A 5,732-nucleotide genomic window follows, 5' to 3' on the forward strand; every position below is an offset into this window, starting at 1 on the left:
GGACATGGACAACAGTGTGGTGACTGCTGGGGCTGGGGTATTAGAGGGATAAATGGTAATAGAAAAAATACAATAAAAAGTCAATTACAAAAAATTAGTCTTAACACTTGAACAAACACTTGCAAAAAAGAAATACAATGATGGCAAATAGCATATGTTCAACCTCATTAGCCATTAGGGGAAGGCAAATTAAAATAAGTTACCACTCCCCAACTCTTACAACTACTACATTAAAAGAAAAAAAGATTAACTATAGTCAGGGCTGGCAAGCATTCAGTAAAAGTGGAGATGATATATTGCTGGTGAGAATGCAAAACGGTATAACTACACCAAAAACATTTGGTCAATTTCTTATAAATTTACACATAGTACTTCCCATGTGACTCAGCAGTCCCACTCCTGGCTATAAAACCTAGAGAACTGAAAACCAATTTTCACACAAGTATCTGTGCACAAATGTTTATAGCAGTTCTATTCATATTTGCAAGCACAAAACAAAAAATAACCAAAAAGAACCCAAATGTCTTTCAATGGATGAATGGATGAACAAACTGTGCATATTCATACAATGGGATACTAATCAGCAAGAAAAAAAGAACTGCTGTTATTGCGACACCCCCTTAACTGGAGGAGATACATTCCAAGACCTCTAGTGGATGTTTGAAACCACAGAGAGTACCAAACCCTATATATACTAAATTGTGTTTTTTCTTATGCATACATACCTATGATAAAGTTTGTTAGGTGCCATAAGAGATTAACAGCAATTATTAATAATAAAATAGAATGATTAATAGCTTATGATAAAAGTTACGTGAATGTGGTCTCATTCTGTCTCTCCCAAAATATCTTTTTGTACTGTACTCATCCCCCTTGTCATAATGTATGATGATAAAATGCCAAATCTCTGTGACCATCCCTTGCAGTAAATGTCTTGGCTCACTCATTTCAGGGATCCATTGTTGAAGTCTTTGTATAGGCTCAATGCTTTCTGGTGAGACACATTGCTGTCAGTCAGGATATATTTTCTGTTCATGTCTTCTACCCCCAAATTCAATGCCTTTTCCAACTTAACTAAGCACTTATCATGCACTGTGGCTGTAACTTTTGCAGTTTGAGGGTAACAGCAAAACTAGCACACATTTCTTTTACTTATTCACAAATTTTACATATAGATTTGTTCTTACCATAGATCTTAGCAACCTCAGCCTAAGATTTCTCTCTGTCCTTACATTGAGGACTGTCCCATTTTCACTTAAAGTAAGTATTTTATAGCCTCTCTGTGGCCCATTTGTGTTTCCAGCATCTCTACTCTTGCATTTGGGGGCTGTTATTAAGTAAAATGAGGGTTACTTGAAACAAGCACTGTGATACCAAGACAATTGATCTGAAACTGAGGCACCTACTCAGTGACTAATGGGTGGATAGAGTATACAGCGTGGATATGCTGGACACAGGGGTGACTCACAACCTGAGCAAAATGGCGTGGGGCACTGTGGGATTTCATCATGCGATTTAAAAGTTATGAAGGGTTTATTTCTAGAATTATCCATTTAATATTTTTGAACCTTGGTTGAGGGCTGGTAGCTGAATCTGGGAAAAGTGAAACTGCTGACGTGAAACCGTGGATAAGGGGGAACTACTGTATATGCAGCAACTCAGGTGAATCTCAAAGGGATTAGGCTGAGTGAAAAAGTCAGTTTCTGAAGGTTTTATACTGTATGATTCCATTTGCATGATATTTCAAAAGAAAAAAAATAGCTTTAAGGAACAGATTAATGGTTGCCCGATGGAGGGTCAAGGAGGAAAGCGACTATAAAAAGATAGCACAAGTGAATCTTGTGATGAAACTATTCTGTATCTTGATAGTTGGTGGTGGTTACACAAATCTGTACATGTGTTAAAATCTATTGAACTTTACATCAAGAGAAAAAAATCAATAGTATTGCATGAAAATTCTAAGTATAAAACCTAAAAAAATGAAATCAATACAGACTCAAGGATAATTATCTTAATCCTTGTTAAAACCCAGTACAATTGTTATTTATTTATTTTTGCACTAATTGTTTCAGCTGTCTGTTGAGACCTCTTTCAGAGCTCCTGTGTAAATATGATTTTAATTGGCATTGTTTTATGAAGTTTTTATCAATGAGATTCTAACCATAACTGAAAGGTCAAGAAAGGGCAATTGATTGTATGACTGTTCAATGGAAAATAATTATACATCTAATTATTCAATTCTATTAGAGATAGTATCTGATTGTTCTACATTAGTTTCTAATTTATTACTTCCTTTGATAGATATTCTTGTTTTGTAATAATTCATTCATTCTTTCCATTTCAAGGTGATATATATTGATTTGTACAATTTTCTGTTTTAGCCTCACAGGACTTTTTTTCAACTGATTTTTCCCCAGGTAGTGCACTGAGTAGGAGGATGTTTATTTGAGTTCCAAAGAAATACGTTACTGACAATTACTTAACATTATTTGATTAATTTATCAAAAGCAGAAATTGTCTTTGTGTTTTATACCAGGAATTGATACCATTATTTTAAAACATAATTAAGGACTACATAATGCTCTTGGTTAGCATTAATTTTGGTAATTAAATCATTATTTCCTTTACTAACTAGAATACTTAGCGACATACCTACTAAACAATTATGCTAACAAAGTAATATTTATAAGTAAAACATTTAACATAATTTGAAAGAAAATTACTTGATACCGTATTTCAAAAGAATAATAAAATTTCCATGTGCTCTTGGGACAATATTCTCTTGGAAACAGTGTAAACAATTCTAGGTATAATCAAAACACACTTCAGACTTACAAATAGATTTCTGTTGACCTTTTTAAAACATGTAAGCTAATCATTAGAAATACCTATCATTTCTCCTAAGAAGAAAAGGTAAAAACATACATGGAAGTGTGTGAAGGACTGTGTGTGTGTGAGTCAAAATGCTGGCCCCTTTTCAGGTGCACTTGTGTAGCCTAGATGCCACATATCATTTGGACCTTTAGAAGGATTGTTATTTGTGGGAACTGAGCATGGCACGGTTGCTGCAGGCTCTGGACAAAACAAACACAGAGAGAAACAGTTTAATTGATGCTGATAATAACCGATTGACCCCAAGGCAAGCAGAAAACTGCAGAGAGAAAGGCTTCCTTTTCTATCCAATTATGAATGTGTTTTAATGTTGTGATGCTTTGATTATCTATTATAAACAATAGTAGTAACAGCTGTAACAAATCAAAATAATATCAGCATTACCTGAGTCACTTCTTATCCTTCCTCTCCTCTCTAGTATTACCACCCTGATACAAAAATGGATTATTTACTGCTCTGTGAAGGTGATTTCTATGAATGATTTGTTATGAATATAAACCTACAATTATTTTTTCAATCCAATCATCCCAACTTTGAAATAAAGCCCAAGAACTGTTTGTTTGTACTTTCCTCAAGAAAATTTCTCTCTCTCTCTTTTTTTTTTTTTCACAGAAAAGTGTGAATGCAGTCTCCCACTCTCACAAATTATGCAGTAGAGTTTCCTGCATTTGGGGAAATTGCAGGAGTCCAACATCAGAGTGCAATGGAAGAACCTCGCCTTGAGAAAACCACCTTGTTGATCATCGTATCTTTCCTGCTAGGTAGGTGTTCAGTGAAATCTTTTAACCTGGCATAGCTCTTCTTAGAGATTTCAAAGTCTTGGAGAAATTTTGTTTGGGGCTGTGAAAAATGAGAGAAGACTGGAAGTAGCTTAGGGACCAAGATGTACATGTTGTTAGTCTCAGGACTGTCCCATTTTCTTCAGGGGGAAAGGACTCAGTTTGTAACTTTTCATCTCTGTAATCAGTTCCACACAGATTTTCCAGTAACAGAGACTCCTGGAACTTTGTCAAAGTGGCAGTGTTGAGAGCCACAGTCCAGACTGACATTGACACTGAATAAATATCAGACACACTGGAATAAAACCTTTGCATAACCAGCTCATAGGAGATATTCATTATATACTTTCCAAAATGGAATGAGGCAACAACATTGATTTATTTTCTTCCAACATCACCAAAGGCACTTAGTGAGGAACTAGTGCTCATTTATTGTTATTTGGAGTAATACATAGTAGGTACAAGCACCACAGGAAGCACTCCAGGCAAATACATAAAAGGATGTAGGAATTAACTGGGCAAGCACTTTCTGGTCTCTTTGATTCCCAGAGGTTGGAGCACAGTAATTGATTTTCCAAACTCACTGAGTCAGACATGAGATAGAAGGATGAATAAAACATAGTCCTTGACCTCAAGTAGACTGACAAAGCATTATAACAGGAGAAGAATTCTTTAATGAATATACATATAAACATTAAAGTTTTAGAAAAGAATGAAGATGAGCTAATTTTGTTGAGAATCAACACATCTTTTATAGAAGGCTCAAATCAACTCTGCGAGGGAAGTGGCAATATCCCACTTAGCAAAAGAGAAAACAATCCTTCAGCAAACCATTCAGTCTCACACTGAGAGTAAATATCAGATTTAGGATTGAGATTTATGTCCCACCCCCCTACTTCCTCCCCTGCTCTTAAACCTATGTATTCCGTTATATCTACCAGAAACAAAGATACAATTGAATGTGGGCAGGATGACAAACTTCCTGCAAAGATTAAGATAGAATCAAGAAAGATTTTGCGTTAAAAATGTTTTGTAGGTTAAATAGGAATTTTAGACACTGACAAGATGAAGCTCACTTGACTTGTAAAGGTTCAGAAGCATGATCACACATTTGATAGCAATCCAGAACATTTTTCTTTGTATGCTTTTCCAGGGGAGAGCACGAACATATTCTCCCACTATGATAAATTATGCAGTGGAGTTTCCCACATTTGGAGAAATTGCAGGGGTCAGCACATCTGGAGAGCAATGGATAAGCCTCGCCCTGGGAAAACCACCTTCGTGATCATGGTATCTCCCCTGCCAGGTAAGTATTTTTTGTATGTTTTGAAATATTTAGAGAGTTAATCTGTAATTGAATTTTTATGGGAAAAATAACTACAAAATTTAGTATATAAAGAATAAGCTACTTCAAGCAATTTCATAAGTAGGAAAAATTAAAATAAAATCAGAAATGAAATGCCAGATTCCAAAAGCAGTCTTTTTTTTTTTTTTAATGTTAACATTTGTCCTCATTTTTTAAACTAAATATTTTTTGGTGATGTTGGTTAATAAAATTATATAGATTTCAATTGTACAATTCTTTTTTTTTTCAAATACAGTTTACATTCAATACTGTTTTTTCCCCAGTTTCAAATGTATGGCTTAGTGGTCAGAGAATCATGTACCCTGCAAGTGTTCCCTCTTATCCCAAGTACCCACCTGCCACCATGTACATACAGTAACCAAAATATCATTGACAGTATTCCTCAGGATGCAGTTTATATTATTGTGTTTATTATGCAACTACTCATCGGTACTTCTTAATCCCTTCACCCTTTTTACCCAGTCCCCCAAAAGTGTTCTTTTATTTGCAGCAACAACAAGGGAAAAGGCACTTTGTCTTCAAAGGGCTCACTGTTGTTCTTTGAGAGCAATTACAGAGATGGCTACTTGAAAATACTCCTGATGGTTGTATTTATTCTTGCTTATAATTTAACTTAATACAAAATACAGGGTGGGACAAAAGTAGGTTTACACTTGTTCATACAGAAAAATAATACAATAATTAATAAATAATAA

At 34.9% G+C, this 5,732-nt stretch overlaps 2 non-coding genes across 2 annotated transcripts; both read right to left on the reverse strand.

Annotated features, from left to right (window-relative positions):
• Positions 1–3,501: 3,501 nt before the first annotated feature.
• Positions 3,502–3,661, reverse strand: LOC150008703 (U1 spliceosomal RNA). The gene has a single exon (XR_016511610.1). It is a non-coding gene; the product is annotated as a U1 spliceosomal RNA (small nuclear RNA).
• A 1,162-nt stretch (positions 3,662–4,823) lies between these two features.
• On the reverse strand, positions 4,824–4,985 carry LOC150008704 (U1 spliceosomal RNA). Its single transcript, XR_016511501.1, has one exon. It is a non-coding gene; the product is annotated as a U1 spliceosomal RNA (small nuclear RNA).
• Between the last annotated feature and the right edge of the window lie 747 nt (positions 4,986–5,732).

The sequence above is a fragment of the Furipterus horrens genome, unplaced genomic scaffold, assembly GCF_987537825.1.
Source record: "Furipterus horrens unplaced genomic scaffold, mFurHor1.1.pri manual_scaffold_5, whole genome shotgun sequence".
NCBI lineage: Eukaryota > Metazoa > Chordata > Mammalia > Chiroptera > Furipteridae > Furipterus > Furipterus horrens.